Below are 19,421 nucleotides of genomic sequence, written 5' to 3' on the forward strand. Positions count from 1 at the left end.
AAATTATGTATGGCGTTGAGGGCGGTTTTCAACTCTCACGCACTAGCTATTGCAAGCTAACAAAGGAAAGGGCTATTCCATATCAAGCGCCACAAAGCACCCACAACAAACACAGAAAACCACCAATAACTGATAGCTGAGCCTCTTGTTCTAATCTTCGAACATATATGTATGCCTTGTGAAATATGCAAACTTCTCCACGAAGGACCAGAAACGTTGCATTTTTACATGTTTTCATGTAATTGGCTAAACCCCTGTATGTGTTTATATTTTCAATCTTAAAATTATGGCAACCCTTTATAAATCTACATATATAAATTACATTAAGTTGCTATTTTGATAAATCCCCTCATCCACATAAACGGCATGTGAGTACCCCCATTAAAAAAATACCCCTCAATGCACTCAAGTTCTATGTTACATGTTTATGAGTGACTGCCAAACCCAAATGGGGTCACGTTAAAATAGTCCTTAACTTTGGACTACTCATTTTCAAGAAATGTGACACATAACCCCCCTTTTGAATACTTTCAACTTCAAGCAACTATTTTTTGGGACACTTAGATTCTTTCTTTAATTTCTTGATTTTCCTACCATTTAAACAAATTCTCGCTCGCATATTTTTCGGCGTTCGCTTTTTCTCGCTCGCTCTATGGACTGCCTCCTAATCATCGCATATGTAGAGGAAAAGGGAGAGACCTACATAAAAACTACTAGAGAATTGAAGGAAGCGCATAGAAAGCCACAAGATATTGCTATATGATGAATAGAGAAGGTACAAGATTAGAGCAGCAAGACGTGATACACTGCTCGAAGAGCTAGAATAATTGGCTAGGCAACTACATCCCATCCAAAGGCAGCACTAAGGCTCAATTTTTTGGGTGACAAGAACAATCAAATGCTGGGCTTATACACCACACAAAGTGTACTTCTTCCAAAAGGCTCTTCCATGAATAGTTTGGTACGAACTTTTCCAAAACCAAGATACCTTTCTTAAAAGGCTAGATAGAGCTGCATAATAAGACTTTTGATATATCACGGATTTAGAACTTGGCTTCTTGTACAAAATTATAGATCAAAATTTTAGTTTTCTAACAATAAAAAAGAGTTCATCAATCTGATGGATCAAAAGTTATGATAGAAATAGTAACTGCCACTTTCTTTGGAATATACGACTTGCTTTTTCCATATCTGTCTAATTTTTCTTGCCTCCACGCCTCCCATAGAGGTGAGCGCTTATCTTGATTTATCTTTTCCACTTTTAGCCCATCCCAAACATAGTACACCCTTTCGTACCTTTTGAAATCACCTATCTGTATAATATCCATTGTATTATCCCTAGACCCCTGCAATCACCCACATCCTAGGACAAAAATTGGGTATAAAAAAACCATGCATCAATGTAATTATGAAATGCCCCATTCACTTGTTGATTACAATACATGCCTTGCAAAAAATTATTATACCATAAAATACTATCATGACTTGTGTAGAGGGCATGATTATTAAAGGAATCATAGCTATGAAGTACAAAGAGAATAGGCATTACATCTATTCGAAGGTTTCTCTTCCTCTCCCTTGTACATGCCCCCTTCCTTTGTGCATCTATGTCCCCCCTCCCCCCCCTCTTTCTCTCTCTCACTCTCACTCTCTCTCTCTCTCTCTCTCTCTCTCTCTCTCTCTCTATATATATATATATATATATATATATATACATACATACATACATACATACATACATACATACATACATCTATATTGATTGTGTGTGTTTAGATTTAATAATACCACCAATAAATGAAAAATACAATCGATTCAGTCATAGAATAGCTTAACATTAACTAGAAATAATTTAGATATGGAGAAATACTTTAAGATTTAAAATGTATCATTACAACCAAACCCTAGTAAGGTTACAAAAAATGAGTAAATAAGTGTTGAATCCGTCAGGTAGTCCAGGCTCCAAGGTCAGGGTCCACTTACCTGCCACCATCCAAATAAACCCTATGTTTCATCAATATAGCTTAATTTGGGTAGACAGGTAATGCCAAGGAAACCTGTTTCCTTGGCTTGTTATCGCTTTACCTATGAACAAGAACATACCTCTAGATTCTAGCATATAAAGGTATAATGATTTCACAAAGGAAAGCACTAATAAATAATGCATTAACTCAGTTTTAAAGGAAATGTACCAATAGACTAAAGTTGTATTTAAAGGAGTAAATTAATTAAAGAAGAAATTAATTAAAAAAGCTTTTGTGTAAGTGTGTGTGTGTGTGTTTGTGGCCCACCCCCAATCGAGAGGGTAAGACCACATGGTGGGGAGTAAGCCCACCATGTGGAACTTACTCCCCATGTAATAGGATGCTAACTGACTTCTGTATGGTAAAAATGGATAAGTATGATAAGTGTTTTTATAAGTAGTTGCATACTCCAAATTCACAAGAGGTTGGATCTAGTGTTTTTGCATAAGAAAGAAATAGTTAGAAATAAAAGGAAAGAGCAGCCATTACTAAATTGAAAACCAATTGTATGATACTAGACCGTAGTTGGGAGATCAATGTGTGTGTTTAGATTTAATAATCCCATCAATAAATGAACCATACAATCGATTCAGTCATAGAATAGCTTAACATTAACTAGAAATAATTCAGATATGGAGAATACATACATTAAATGCTCGCATTAAGCTTGATTTCAAATGTATTATTACAACCAAGCCCCGATAGGGTTACAAAAAATGAGTAAAGTGTCGAATCTATAAAGTAGTCTAGGTTCCAAGGTCAAGGTCCACTTACTTGCCACCATCCAAATAAACCATATGTTAGAACAATATATCTTAATTTGGGTGGACAAGAAATGCATGTTTCCCCTGGCTTGCTACTACTTGACTTATGAACAAGAACATCCCTCTAGATTCTAGCTTATAGAAGTGTAATGATTTCACAAAGGAAAGCACTAATAAGTAATGCATTAACTTTGTACCAATAAACTAAATTTGTATTTAAAGGAGTAAATTAATTAAAGAAGAAATTATTTTAAAAAGTTTTTGTGTAAGTGTGTGTGTGTGTGCACACGTGAGCGTGATTTACAATGATAGTTATATGCATCATGACTTGCACGTGTGCATGTGTGAGAGATTTTATCTTAATCTCGCATGTAGATATCATGCATAGCTTTCATCTAAAATCTGACACAAGAGCATGCCTCATAACACAGTATTGGGAGTACTTATTGGACTTATGTATATGGATTTGGTCATATATAATGGCTTGCATTTTCACCACCTCCCAATTGAATGAAGCATAAGAAGCTTCAAAATGGTAGAGCCAAGGATCATGAATGTTACAAGTAGAACTATTGACTCATGGATAAGAGATACTTGCACCAAGCATAGCCAAAGCTATTTAATGAAGCCTTTCATGAACAACTTAGACCATGACCACCAGTATCTTTATCTACAAAGCAAGAGATCCTATCTAGATAGTAGTCGATATCAAATTATGATGGTTACCCATTTGATGGATGAGGTGTATGGATTAGCACTTGAGGTATATATTAGTGACTAGGCTGAGTGGAAAGTTGGAATGAATGTGTGCAAAGGGTTAGGTAGGTTCCAAAGGAACCATTCTACTTTTGAGCACTTATACACCCTCCAAGCTATCATTGGGCCTAAGTGCATGAAGTAGCTTCCTTGACTTTTGCAATGCTTTTGATTCTAGCATTAGGGTTGCATATTATATCATTTGAGCATTAATGTCACTATACCCTAAACCCTAAACCCTAAATCGGTTTGCAGGCAGACATAGTGTGAATTCCAAAATTCCATGAATCATCGAGTCTTTGAATGCAACTTGCACCCGTGGCTTGTCCATGGGCATGCTTGTCTGAGCATCCTCATCACCACAACCATGCCCCTCCCCCTCCTCTTCGAGGGGGGTCGAGCAACAGAGCTAGCTATCCACGATGCCCCCTTTAAGGCAACGCGGTCCGCTGAAATGGATCGGTGGCACCGAGTGGCAGGGCACCGCAAGGGTGGTCCATCCCCTCGTGGGGTGGTAGTTTGCAGACGAATCACTCGGAGGTGCACATGCTCAGATCTAGCTCACGTGGGGTGTCGACATGCTCCCCTCGGATCGAAACATGGACCTCACATTAGGCAAGGCTACCCGCCGAGTTTAAGCATATCACTAAGTGGAGGAAAAGAAACTAACAAGGATTTTCCTAGTAGCAGCGATCGAATCAGAAAGAGCCCAACTTGAGAATCGTGTGGCCTCGTCGCGCGAATTGTAGTCTGGAGAGGCGTCCTCTGCAACAGGCCGGGCCCAAGGCCCCTGGAAAGGGGCGTTGGAGAGGGTGAGAGCCCCGTCAAGCTTGGACCCTATTGCTTCGTGAGGCACCATCGTGGCGAGTCGAGCTATTTGGGAATGCAGTCCTAAGCGGGTGGTAAATTCCATCCAAGGCTAAATACGGGCAAGAGACTGCTAGCGAATAAGTACTTTGATGGAAAGATGAAAAGGAATTTGAAAAGAGAGTTAAAAAGTGCTTGAAATTGCTAGGAGGGAAGCGAATGGAGGCTGTGGGTGCACCCCAGTTAGATGCGAAACTGTGAGAGTTGGTTCGTCGCTCGGCACAGGGCATTGGTCAGAGCGGGTCGACGCGATAAGACAAGAGCGAGCTTTCAATGGCCCGCCTATGCCATCGTGCCGGACGAGGCATGAAGTATGCACCACTTGTGGTGAGCTTTACGCACCTACGTGCTCGAGGCGTTGGCATTCTGGCTTTCCATCTGACCCATCTTGAAACATGGACCAAGGAGTCTAACATGTATGTGAGCCAGTGGGTGGCAAATCCATGGAGGTGCAAGGAACTTGAGAGGTGGGATTTCCCCTACGGGGTGCATCATCAACCGACCATGATCTTGTGTGAAAGGTTTGAGTGGGAATGTACCTGTTGGGACCCAAAAGACGTTGAACTATGCCTGAGCAAGGTGAAGCAAGAGGAAACTCTGGTGGAGGCTCATAGCAATACTGACGTGCAAATAGTTTGTCAAGTTTGGGTATAGGGGCAAAAGACTAATCGAACCATCTAGTAGCTGGTTCCCTCCAAAGTTTCCCTCAGGATAGCTAGAGCTCATTGCACAGTTTTATTCGGTAAAGAGAATGATTAGAGGCATCGGGGGTTTAACACCCTCGACCTGTTCTCAAACGTTAAATAGATAAGCAGTCAGGGTTGCTCTGTTGAACCTCGGTGTAGAATGGGAGCTCCAAAAGGGCCATTTTTGGTAAGCAGAACTAGTGATGTGGGATGAACCAAAAGCTGGGTTAAGGTGCCAAACTGCACGCTAACCTTGATCCCACAAAGGATGTTGATTGATTAAGATAGCAGGACGGTGGTCATGGAAGTTGAAATCTGCTAAGGAGTGTGTAACAACTCACCTGCCGAATCAACTAGCCTCGAAAATGGATGGCGCTGAAGTGTGCGACCTACACTCGACCATCAAGGTGAGTGTAAGGCCCTGATGAGTAGGAGGGTGTTCGGGTCGTGGTGTAGCTCCGAGTGCGAGCCCAAGTGAAACGGCCTCCAATGCATATCTTGGTGGTAGTAGCAAATATTCAAATGAGAACTTTAAAGACCAAAGTGGAGAAAGGTTCCATGTAAACAATAATTGGACATGGGTTAGCCGATCCTAAGAGATGGGGTAGTCCTATGTCAAGGGCGTACTGCGCACCGCGCATCGAAAGCGAATCGGGTCAATATTCCCGAACCGGGATGTGGTGGTGGACGATAATGTGACCAAATTTGGAGATGTCGGTGGGGGCCCCAGGAAGAGTTCTCTTTTTTTAATAGCCCGCCCACCCTAAAATCAGATCACTCGGAGATAGGGTCCAGCGGTTGGTAAAGCACTGCACATCTTGTGGTGTCCGGTGCGCCCCTGACGACCCATGAAATTTTGGAGGAGCGATTGTCGATCATGCCTGGTCGTACTCATAACCACATTAGGTCTCCAAGGTGAACATGTAAGAAAACAATACAATGTCTGTGCTCAACAGATAACAGGATCTTGTACGCAAGAGAGAAAACATATAGTATGGAGAATAAAAAATTTGATTACTATAAAACTGATACAGTAGATGGCACTGCCTCCCAGCCGTACGCTCCTATGAAAGAAGCTTTGATGGCGTGCTAGAAACAGTAGAGGACGAATGTTGGATGCTAAGGAATCAGGATTGCTGTAGCCAGATGATAAAAGGGCTTCACGGGCTTGCTCTTATATAGCCACCACAAGTAGTCGGTTAGAGCCAATTAGGTAACCAACCCAGTTCGCCCAAAACGGTCGACTGGGGGTCGGTCCCAAAATAGGCCACTGCCCACACGATAGAATCGGTGTGCAAAATAGAGCAACTCACCTACAGTTGCTGTTTGGCCCAAAGCCATCCGGGATCATCTAGGGCTCCAAACAGGCCCTGCAACCCGAGAGTGGGCTGTCTACCCTAGGAAATGCTCCGTCTACCCTCAGTGCGGTCAGTGATGGGATGCCTTCCCGCACTTGCATGTAGCCTAGTTGGCAGTGTGCCAACTCTATCTAAAGCCGTCCAGCCATCAGGCCACACATGGCCCCCATCTGGTGTCCAAACCAGGACCTACTGGATAACCGAGCTACTCAAATGCCTTCTCCTCATACGAGGGGCTTACAAGTAGAGTTAGCTGGTTCCCGCATAGTTACATGAGAGTGGAGCATTGATATCTAACACCCCCCCTCAATGTCCACCTGCAAGTGAACTTACTTTTTTGGTCCAATGCCAAGTCGATGAAGATGCCTCTCCAGCAAGTCTCTTCCAAGAGCCTTCGTGAAGATGTCCGTAGCATTCTCTATAGTCTAACAATACACCAAGTCGACCTCTTCATCCATGATGAGCTCGCATACAAAGTGATATTGAATCTCAATGTGTTTTGTGCGAGCATGGAACACAGGGTTCTTTGCAATCGCCATGCAACTCTGACTGTCACATGATAACTGTGTAGGCTTGTTCTGCATTGCACCCATGTCTCCCAAAATCCTCCTCAACCACACTGCCTCACAAGAAGCAAAGCATGCAGATTTGTACTCAGCCTCGGTAGAAGAAAGAGCAACTGTGGGTTGCTTCTTGCTGACCCATGACACAGCTCCAGATCCAAGTGAGAAACAATAACCTATCACTGATCTCCTGCTATCCACGTCTCCTACCTAATCCGAGTCATAGAATCCGGTCAAGATGTTGCCCTTGGTATAGGTGATGCCATAATCAAGTGTGCCTTTGATGTATTTCAGCACCCGCATCCCTGTCCTCCAATGGTTCTCCTGGGGCTTATTGGAAAACCTGCTTAGTACACCAGTTGCAAAACTGATGTCCGGCCGCATGTTGCACAAGTAAATAAAAGTGCCCACAAGCCTTCTGTACTTCGCTTCGTCCACCAATGGTGATGAATCCTTGTTTGAGAGCTTCATGTCAACCTCCATAGGGGTACCAACTGTCTTGCACTCAGCCATGCCAAATGCCTTCAGTATCTCTCCAGCATACTTCAGCTATGAAATGAAGATTTGTTTCCGGCTCTTTCCAAACTTCAATCCCCAAATAGAAATGCATCAGTCTGAGGTCTGTCATTTCAAACTCTCTTCCTAGCAAATGCTTTGTCTATGAGATCTTCTCTTCATGGTTCCCTATTATGACGAGGTGGTCCACATAAAGGACCACGATCATACACTTGCCTCCTTCTTTGAAGATATACAAATTTGCATCAGATGGGATCCTCCTGAACCCGTTTTGTAGAAAGTAGGCATCAATTCACTGGTACCACTCTCGTGGGGCCTGTTTTAGCTCGTAAAGTGCCTTCTTTAGTTTACAAACTTTACCTTCTGAACTGGGGATCTCAAAACCTGGTGGTTGTTCCATGTATATCTCCTCCTTGAGATCTCCATTCAGAAAGGCAGATTTTACATCCATCTGAAACACGGGCCAACATCCCTGAGTAGCTAAAGCCAAAACACTACGAATTGTGGTTAGTCGAGCTGTAAAGAATCTTGATAATCAAAGCCATGTACCTGTGCGAATCCTTTTGCCATGAGCCGAGCCTTGTACTTATCCAACATACCGTCGGACTTGTACTTGGTCTTGTACACCCACTTGGTTCCGATTACCTTGCATTTTGGTGGTCGATCCACAAGGTCCCAAGTGTTGTTCTTCATTATGGAGCCATACTCCGACTGCATAGCCTCCATCCACCTATCATCACCCTGTGCCTCTTCAAGACACTTGGATTCTTCAGCACAGATCACCTCTAACATCAAACCGTAGTTGACCAAGTGTTCCTGCGCCCTTCTTTACTCCTCTAATCTCTTGGACTGGCAGTGTTCGGATGGTTCCTCCTCAATGGCTGGAGGTTCTCTGCCATCCAAAAGCTACTTTACCCACTTCGGGAATGGCCGTTGTCATTGTGGTTCTGTAGACTCTTCTTCCTCTTCTTTATCTTGAATCTTCCCAAGCACCATTGGGGGAGTTCGGTCTGCTATTGGTGGTTGTACTGGATGGATATCCTGGTCCTGGTTGTCTACAAAGGAAGCATCCTCCTCCAATTGATGCGGCTATTCTAAGAAGACCACATCACGACTTACAATTACCTTCTTGGTAACAGGGTTATAGAGATGGTAACCCTTTGCCTCTTCACTGTAGCCTAAGAAAATACACTTCTGGCTCTTCGGTTCCCATTTGGTCCTGTTAGCATCAGGGACATGCACAAAATAGTCACATCCAAAAACTCTGAAATGTGCAGCTGAAGGTTTCTTACCAGAAAAGGCCTGCAGTGGAGTCATCCCATTCACAGCTTTTGTGTAGCTACGATTCAGAATGTAAACTTTCGTGTTACATGCTTCAGCCCAGAAAGCCTTTGGCAAATCTTTCCCTTTCATCATACTCCTGCCCATTTCGTAGATGATGTGCATCTTGCGTTCTGCTACTCCATTTTGCTGTGATGTATGTGGCGGGGGTTTCTTCCTCTTGATCTCGTGACTTTTGCAGTATCTCTCGAATTTAGTTGATGTGAACTCTCCACCTCTGTTTGATCTCAACTTCTTCACCTTCCTTCCCGATTCTTTCTCGACCATTAGATGCCATTCCTTGAACTTACTAAAAGCCTCGTCTTTAGTCTTCAGGAAGTATATCCATATCCTTCTACTGTAGTCATCGATCAGCATCATGAAGTAGTAGGAACCACCCAAAGCTTCCATCTCCATCTTTCCACAGAGGTCCGTGTGAACGAGCTCTAGAGGAGCCTTTGCCCTGCTGGCCTCTTTAGGAAAGGGATGCCAATGCTGCTTGCCCATCATGCAAGCTTCACATACATCAGGCAGATCTACAATTTCTGGTAGGTCTGCAATCATTCCACTTTTATGCATCTCCTTTGAAGAACTAAGGTTTAGATGACCAAACCTCTCATGCCATAGCTTAGTGTTCTTCACATCTGCTCGAGCACTGAAAGTTGAGAGTTTGTAGATGTTGTTGCGTCGTGTACCTTTACCAACGACCTTCCCTTGAAGATCCAAAATATGTGCACCATTCTTATCGAAGTGAACTTTGAGATCCCGATCCGTGATCGCAGAAACGAACAACAAGTTCCTCTTGATATCTGGCACATAAAGAACATCGGACAACTATTTTACAACTCCATCTAACTTGAGAGCAATCGTACCTTTTCCTTTTGCTGGACATTTTGCATCATTGCTGACTTCTACCAGGATGTCATTCCCTACCGGCTGTAGAGAGGTATACCAATCCTTCCGACTGGTCATGTGGCGCGATGCACCATTGTCAATAATCCATGGTTCATCCGTAGGTACATGAACTGCCTCCGTGCAAATCTCCTCAATTGGTACGAACAGCTCTACTGGTACTACCTGCACACTGTTGCTGGACTCTTTCTTTACTCCATTCTTCTCATCTGCAATCTTCTTTTGGCACTCATTCTACTTGTGCCCTGCCTTGTTGCAATAGAAGCACTTGATCTTCTTCTTTCTCTTTTTATCATCAGAAGAAGATGGGTTACCAGAGTCCTTACCCTTACCTTTCTTTCATCCAGCGTAGAAAGCCAAATCTTCTCTAGTCCTCGTCTTTTAACACATCTCCTCCTCCAAAAGGATTGCGCTGAAATCCTCAAAGTTGAGGGGTGGATTTTTGTTCTACGTATTCAGTGCTATAACAAGACCATCATACTTTGGTGGGAGAATCCATATGCACCTTTGTGCTAGATTCTCGCTGGTGATGGTGATGCCAATCGCAGTCATCTGATCGTGCAGATTCTTTACCCTGGTGATGAACTTCTCTGTCGCTTTAGATTCAAACAATTTCTCGTTCACGAGTTGAGTCTCTAGATTCTAAATCCACGTCTAATTCATGGTCTCGTATTGATTTTTCAAGACCGTCCATGCCTCCTCCGCTGCGGTGACATGTTGAATTAACGCCATGACAGAGTCACACTGCAGACAATAGAACACAGTGCATCTGCATTTCTTCTTGTCCACACGATAATCTCATCCGTAGTTGGTACTATCTATTGTGCTGCATTGGCCTCGGCTTCATGTCCACCATAGTAGCAGTGCCCCAAAGCTCGTATGCGCTTATGATGGTCTTTATCTTGAACCTCCAGAGTGGATAGTTAGTGCTGTCCACCAACTTTTCGCTTTCACCGAATGGTGGGATTTGCAGTCTTGTGGGTTGGGCCATCTCTTAGAATCTGCTTGCAAACAGAAACACACTACCAAATCTTCTTGCTAGAGTCTAGGCTCTGATACCATGTAAGAAAACAATACAACGTCTGTGCTCAACAGATAACAGGATCTCGTATGCAAGAGAGAAAATAGATAGTATGGAGAATCAAAAATTTGGCTACTGTAAAACTGATACAGTAGATGGCACTACCTCCCAGCCGTGCGCTCCTATGAAAGACGCTTCGATGGCATGCTGGAAACAGTAGAGGATGGAGGCTAGATGCTAAGGAATCAGGGTTGTTGTAGCCAGATGATAAAATGGGCTTCATGGGCTTGCTCTTATATAGCCACCACAAGTAGTCAGTTAGGCTCAATTGGGTGACCGACCCAGTCTGCCCAAAACGGTCGACTGGGGGTCGGTCTCAAAATAGGCCACCGACCACACGATAGAACCGGGGCGCAAAATAGAGCAACTGACCTACGGCTGCCGTTTGGCCCAGAGCCACATCCGAGATCATCTGGGGCTCCAAATGGGCCCCGCAACCCGAGAGTGGGCAGCCCCGGGAAATGCTCCATCTACCCTCAGTGCGGTCAGTCATGGGATGCCTTCCCGCACTTGCATGTAGCCTAGTTGGCAGTGTGCCAACTCCATTTGAAGCTATCTAGCCATCAGGCCACACATGGCCCCCATCTGGTTTCCAAACTAGGACCTACCAGATAACCAAGCCACTCAAATGCCTTCTCCTCATATGGGGGGCTTACAAGTAGAGTTAGCTAGTTCCCGCATAGTTACACGAGAGTGGAGCATTGATATCTAACAGAATAACCTCTGGTCAATAGAACGATGTAGGTAAGGGAAGTCGACAAAAAGGATCTGTAACTTCGAGAAAAGGATTGGCTCTGAGGGCTGGGTCTAAGGGTCTGCGAATTGACTCGAGAGGTTGTCGGGGGTCTACTCAAGCTGCTTCAGTGGCAAGGACGGACCTCCGCGTGCTGATCCAGCGATGGCCATAGAACGTCGTCCCTTGCGGGGTCCTCCCTAGGTGGTGAACAACCATCTCAGAACTAGTACGGACAAGGGGAATCCGACTGTATAATTAAAACAAAGCATTGTGATGGTCCCTGTGGATGTTGGCACAATGTGATTTCTACCTAGTGCTCTGAATGTCAAAGTGAAGATATTCAACCAAGTGCGAGTAAACGGCGGGAGTAACTATGACTCTCTTAAGGTAGCCAAATGCCTCGTCATCTAATTAGTGACGTGCATGAATGGATTAACGAGATTCCCACTATTCGTATCTACTATCTAGAGAAACCACAACCAAGGGAATGGGCTTGGAAGAATCAGCGGGGGAAAAGAACCCTGTTGAGCTTGACTCTGTGAAATGACTTGAGAGGTGTAGAATAAGTAGGAGCTTCTGGTGCAAGTGAAATACCACTACTTTTAATGTTATTTTACTTACTCTGTGAGGTGAAGGCAGGGATCGGCGGAGCTTGCTTTTGGTCTTAAAGCGCAACCACGTGCCGATCCAAGCAGAAGACATTGTCAGGTGGGGAGATTGGCTGGGGCGGCACATCTATTAAAAGATAACGCAGGTGTCCTAAGATGAGCTCAACGAGAAAAAAAATCTCATGTGGAACAAAAGGGTAAAAGCTCATTTGATTTTGATTTTCAGTACGAATACAAAGTGTGAAAGCATGTCCATCGATCCTTTAGTGTTTTAAAATTTGAAGCTAGAGGTGTCAGAAAAGTTACCACTGGGATAACTCGCTTGTGGCAACCAAGCGTTCATAGTGAGGTTGCTTTTTGATCCTTCGATGTCAGCTCTTCCTATCATTGTGAAACAGAATTCACTAAGTGTTGGATTGTTCACCCACCAATAGGGAACGTGAGCTGGGTTTAGACCATCATGAGATAGGTAAGTTTTACCCTATTGATGAGCGGTGCCATAATAGTAATCCAACTTAGTATGAGAGGAACCATTGATTCACATAATTGGTCATTTCACTTGGTTGAAAAGCCAGAAGCTACCATTTGTAGGATTATGATGATTGAACGCCTCTAAGTTAGAATCCATGCTAGAAGTGGCACTCTCTACCTCCCCGGTTGTTATGCCTATGCGTCCCCGAGAGCATGTGTCAAGAGCCTCCCTCGAGGTTGCCGAAGGAGCCGTCTCATGGACTCTAAATGGCAATCCCAGATGATTGGGGAGATGAATCCTTTGCAGATGAGTTAAATATGTGGCGAGGTATTGTAAGTGGCAAAGTAGCCTTGCTGCTACGATCCACTGAGATTTAGAATGCCGCTGCACCGATTTGTCCCCTCCTCTCCACGGCCCCCTTGTGGCCCATGTCCTTGCATCTCTCTCTCAGATGGGGTTTTTCCCTTGAATGCATTTGCACACCCATGCACCCCCCTTCTCACGCATGCGCACCCACACCATAGCCCCCCGCATCTCCCTTGCCCTTGCGTGCATGGGCACAACTCACCCCCAACCTTGCACCCCCCCTTCCCTCATCCCCGTTGTGCATGTGTGCAACCCCCCCATCCCACCTTGTGCACGTGTGCACCCCCTCCCTCATCCCCCCTTGTGCGCATGTGCAAACCCCCCCCCCCCGCATCCCCCCTTGTGTGCATGTGCAACCCCCCCTCATCCCACCTTGTGCGTGTGTGCACCCCCCCTTCCCTCATCCCACCTTGTGCACATGCGCAAACCCCCCCCCTTCCCTCATCCCCCTTGTGTACATGCCCCCTCCCACACCCCCAACAACCCCCCTTGTGCGAATGCACCCCCCCTTGTGTGCATGTGCACCCCCCTCTCTTCCCTCATCCTGCTTGTGTACATTCCCCCCCCCCAACCTGCCTTGTGTGCACCCCCCACCCCCCCCTTGCCCCCCCTCATCCCCCATGCCCCCCCCCCCTTCCCTCATCCCACTTGTGTGCATGTGCACCTCCCCCACCCCTCCTCATCCCCCCTTGCGCCCATGCACCCCCCCCCCTTCCCTCATCCGCCCTTGTGTGCATGCAACCCCCCCTCCCTTCCCTCATCCTAATTGTGCACATGTTCAACCCCCCCCCTCCTCATCCCCCCTTGCATGCTTATTTCTCACGGCTATTTTAGGTGGTGCAGTCACACCAACGCTAATACATTGGATCCCATCAGAACTTTGTAGTTAAGCACGCTTGGGCCAGAATAGTATTGGGATGGGTGACCTCCCATGAAGTCCTGGTGGTGCACCCTTTTTGTCCCTCTTCGTCAGCATATCTGTAGGGTTATCATCTGTATGAACCTTGACAAGATCTATGCGCTTGTCCTCAAGTACCTCATTTCATCGAAATGGTACTTAACCTCAATGTGTTTGGTCTTTGCATGAAAGATCGGATTCCGTGCTAGCGAATAGCACTCACGGAATCACTATGCAATGTTGGTACACCTGTATGAATCCCCAAATCTCCCACTAGCTGATCAAGCCATATAGCCTCCTTGCAACCCTCTATGGCTGCAACATACTCAGCCTCTGTGGTAGACAAAGCAATGCACTTCTGTGCACGAGACATCCACGACACTGCACCACCTGCAAAGGTGAACACATAACCAGAAGTGGATCTCCTACTATCCACATGCCCTGCATAGTCTGAATCTGTGTACCTAAGTACACGCATGTCTCCTTTACCAAAGTAGATGCACATCTCCTTGGTACCCTTCATGTACCTCATGATGCACTTAATTGCCTCCCAATGCCTCTTTCCTGGATTAGCCATATACCGGCTAACAACTCCCACTGCAAATGCAATGTCTGGTCTAGTAGCTATCATAGCATACATAAGACTCCCAACTGCTGATGCATAAGGAACCTTGGCCATCATGGCCCTCTCCTCATCTGATTTGGGACTATCTGTATGACTCAGTTTCACATATGGAGGCATTGGAGTACTCACTGCCTTCCCCCCCTCCATATTGAAACGCTGCAATACTTTTGTAACATACTCTTTTTGTGAAAGCCAAAGGAGTTTCCTACTCCGATCACGCGTGATGCGCATACCAAGAATATGACTTGCAAATCCCAAATCCTTCATATCAAAGGCCTCATGCAACTTGGCCTTTGATGCATCTAGCTCATAAGTATTCTTGCTAGCCAATAGCATATCATCCACATATAGTGCCAAGATTATCAGGCTATTATCCTTAGCCCTTTTAGTGTAGAGGCAGTGATCAATTTCACTCCTTCTAAAACCCTGGGACCGAATGAAAGCATCAAACTTCTGATACCATTCTCTAGGCGCTTGCTTAAGACCATAGAGACTCTTCTTCAGCTTGCAAACTAAATGCTCTTTGCCCTTTTCTTCAAAGCCTTCCAACTGCACCATGTAAATTTCCTCATGCAAATCCCCATGCAAGAAAGCTGTCTTGACATCCATCTGCATAAGCTCCATATCCTCTACTGCCACTAGTCCAAGCATGCATCTAAGTGTGGTCATCTTCACAACCGGAGAGAATATCTCATCAAAGTCCACACCCTTCTCTTGCTTGAACCCTTTAGCAACCAAACGGGCCTTGTACCTAGGCACATCATCACCTGTGACCTTCATTTTGTAGACCCATTTACATGGCAATGCTTTCTTTCCATGTGGCAAAGAAACCAAGTCCCAAGTCTTATTCTTCCTAAGTGAACTCATCTCTGATTGCATAGCATACTTCCACTTGCGTTGATCCTCATGCATCATAGCCTCTCTGTAGCAAGAAGGCTCCCCGCAATCAGTAAGCATCACATAGTCTACCCCTGGAACAAACCTATCAGGCGGTCTAGACACTCTAGATGATCTTCTCAAGGGCATTTCAGCTTGCTGTCCCACCTGCATATCAGCCACATTTGGCTCATCATTTCCACCAATAGATGATCCATTATCTACCCTTGATTGTATACCTGTAGGAGTACTTGGTGGTACCATTTCTTGCACATTTGGTGCATGGACAGCTTGCTGTCTATCAACATATGCAGGTGGATTCAAATCCTCGAAAGTGATTCTCCTCATTTCCACATCCCTCATGGGTGCCTTATGCATCTTCTTCTCATTGAAGACTACATCATGGCTCCGTATGATCTTCTTTGCTTCTGGATCCCAGAGACAATAGCCCATCTCTCCACTTTCACCATAACCTAGAAAGATGCATTTCCTAGAGTTAGGATCTAGCTTCTTTCGAAGCTCTTTCGGCACATGTGCATATGCCTCACACCCAAATATACGCAAATGAGAGTAAGATGGCTTCTTGCCACTCCATGCCTCTTCAAGAATACCACCATCCAAACTCTTACTAGGTGATCTATTGATCACATGTACTGCAGTCTTCATTGCCTCAGCCCAAAAACCACCAGAAAGACTTGCATTGGAAAGCATGCATTGCAACCTTTCTTGAATGGTATGGTTCATCTTTTCTGCAACTGGATTTTGCTCTGGAGTACGAGGGGATGTGAGCTCCCTCTTAATCCCACATGTATCACAGAAATGCTGAAAGTCATGAGAGAGATACTCTCCACCATTGTCAGTCCATAGGCATTTAAGCGTTCTACCTGACTGATTCTCAACCAAGGCTAGCCATTTCTGAAATACCTGGAACACATCACTCTTCCGAGCTATAGCATAAGCCCACACTTTCCTAGTTGCATCATCAATGAATGTCACATAGTATTCAGCCCCACCTAATGACTGTGTAGGCATGGGACCACATACGTCTGAATGCACCAAATCAAGCATTTCAAACTCTTTCTTTCCCCTTCTTTTATGGGCTGATTTAGTCTGCTTCCCATAGAGACAATGCTCACAAAATTCAAAATCAGAGAAACTCAAATGCGGTACATAACCCAAACGGCATAAGAGTTTCATTCCATTCTGGCTCATGTGCCCCAACCTACAATGCCACAAAGAAGTGCTTGGCTGCTCGGTTATTGCAACAACATGATCAAATACCCCTGATACATGTAAGGGATACAAAGTCCCACACTTGGCACCCCTGGTCAAAAGCATAGAGCCCTTCTGAATTTTCCAACTCTGAAAGCCAAAAGTGGTGTGAAAACCAGCATCATCTAGCTGACCCACTGAAATAAGACTCTTGGTCAGCTTAGGCACATGTCTCACATGTTTCAAAACAAATGCAGACCCATTTGCAAAAGAAAACTTTATGTCACCTGCTCCCACTATGTCACATGCATAGTCATTTCCAAGATGCACACAACCTGTCTTTCCACTGTCATAAGTGGAGAACCATTCCTTATGGGGAGTAACATGGAATGAAGCACCAGAATCCAAAATCCAATCCTGGGAATATGCATCATCTGAAGTGGTAAGAAACTCTGCAGATAAACTAGACATGAAGAGAACGTCATTGTCACTATCATGTGTGACTGCATTGATCTCCTCGATCTTCACTTTTCCTTTGTCCTCCCTTGGACTCTCTTCCTTTTGATTTGCACCCCAATTTGCATTCTTTTTCTTATCCTTTTGCTCTCTTTTCAGCTTGTAGCAATCCTTTTTCATATGGCCCTTCTTGCCACAATGGTAACACTCAATGTTCCATGCCCTGGATTTGCTACGAGACTTCCCTCTTTCTTAGGACTTCCCCCTGAAGTGTGATCTGCCCCTTTGCACATTTAAGGCTGCATCCTGCTTGTTGCCATCCATAGACTTCCGTCTAATCTCCTTGGCCAACAAGCTACCCACAACATCATCAAATTTCAGTACTCCACCAGGTGCAGAGTTACTGACAGCTGTATGGAAGGTATCCCATGAGGATGGCAATGAACATAAGAGAAATATTGCCTTAGTCTCCGCATCAAAATTCATTTTTTGAGCCTGAAGCTGGCTGAAAATAATATTGAATTCATTCAAGTGAGAAGCAATGGAGACCCCTTCCTTCATCTGCAGCTCAAACAACCTCTTCATGAGGTAAACTTTATTAGAGGCAGTTTCCTTTTCATAAGTGGCACACAGTTTCTTCCACAAATCTTCCGTAGTCTACTCATTTACTACTGTGAAATAAACTGACTCTGCAAGATGAATTCTAATAGTAGACTTTGCTAATGCATCCAACTCATTCCAATCATCCTCAGACATATTTGCAGGCTTAGCTTCAATCCCTGCAAAGGGTTTAATCTGCTTCTTTTGAATAAGCACATCCCTTATTTGTTCTTTCCACAAAGAAAAGTTTGTCTCATCAAACTTTTTAATGCTAAAAAACTCCTTTTCAGACATGGAAGAAGATGCCATGATGCAAATGAAACAAAATCCCAAATGTTAGTGCCTACAAGAGAGAATCACACCAAATACTAGGTGCACCTAAATGTGTATGCCACAGTAGAGTGAAATATCACCAAAACTCAAAGCTCAAAGCATCAAAAGATGCATCTGACTCATGTGCATATACTATGCATCCATATGAGCAAATCTGGCCCAAAAGAAAATGCCAATAAGTGCCAAATGACTCAAGCATAAACACCGTCCACTGGCATATGCATCAATAATATCTCATCCAAGAGAGCATAGCACTATCAGTGCATCACCTGCAATGTGTCAAAGTTGTCCCTCAGCATAAAATAGCATCCATGTGCAAAGCGTCCATAAAAATAGCATCCCACAAGGTAATTTGGGCCTATCAGCGCATCCAATAAGGACCGCAATGCATCCAGATGGCCTATAAATCATCCACTGCAACCCAATGCATACCACGAATGAGCACACACTGCTCAAACTGCAACCAGAGTGATCTGCATAAGGTATGCTCAAGAAATCATAGTCCCACGGTAATGACTGCTACTGAAAATAGAACCTGAGATGCCTCAAAACATGGGCGCCATTGCATAATCGGACTCAGCAAGAAAATCTGCAAATATCTCTCTTTTGCCAGAACTCCAAAATCCCAACCGATGAGTGAGAAATGGGAGTCAACACTTATCCACTGCCATGTGGCATAAATCTAAGATTTCAAAACCTTAGAATGAAAAATGCATAACAGAGAGACGAAATCGAATACACAGAGATCTATAACTCTGAAAATCCTCCACCGAATCGCACAAGAACTGACAAGTAGGGGTTTTTGGGCGTCCGAAACGCAATGGGACAGACGGTTTTGGAAACCGTGGTCTCAATCACTGGGTCCAACACACGGACTGAAAAACGTTTAAGGAAACAGAGTTGTTTGTAAACTCCATCGGAGTGCGAATGATGAGCAACATAGAAGTTTTAGGACCTCTTGAGTCCACCGGAACTGACAGATCTGCAAATGGTTGCTCCAAACTTGAGTTCCAACACTCGGGCAAAAAACGTAGAAACTGACACAGTGAGTCAGAAATCCAATGAAATGATCCCAGATTCAAGAATGAAGGTGTTTCCAAGCTCTTGAAGTGAAGTGGACACCAAAAGTAAGCAATAGTTGCCTCTACCAGTCAATACGGAGTCTCTGTCATCGAACGGAACAGGGAAAAGCTCAAAAAATGACTTTTTCTTTGAAAACACTTAACAGGCTCTCAAAACCACTTCGCAAAGCCAAAGTGACTTTTCCAAAGGTTCCTCCAAGGTCTCTGCACACTCAGATGCAAGTAAAGTCGCCCACAAAGCTTCCCACAGAGCTTCTCCTTCCTCCCACAGAGCTGCTGAGCTTCCAAGCATTCACGCACGCTCAGCTAG

The 19,421-nt window shown here is 44.6% G+C and overlaps 2 pseudogenes; both read left to right on the top strand.

The window, feature by feature from the left end:
• The first annotated feature begins 4,145 nt into the window (after nucleotides 1–4,145).
• On the top strand, nucleotides 4,146–6,055 carry LOC147887173 (25S ribosomal RNA; annotated as a pseudogene).
• A 5,521-nt stretch (nucleotides 6,056–11,576) lies between these two features.
• Nucleotides 11,577–13,059, top strand: LOC147887174 (25S ribosomal RNA; annotated as a pseudogene).
• Nucleotides 13,060–19,421: the final 6,362 nt, after the last annotated feature.

This window comes from Dipteris shenzhenensis, chromosome 23, assembly GCF_047967505.1.
Source record: "Dipteris shenzhenensis isolate YYH24624 ecotype China chromosome 23, Dip_SZ_1.0, whole genome shotgun sequence".
NCBI classification, from domain to species: Eukaryota; Viridiplantae; Streptophyta; class Polypodiopsida; order Gleicheniales; family Dipteridaceae; genus Dipteris; species Dipteris shenzhenensis.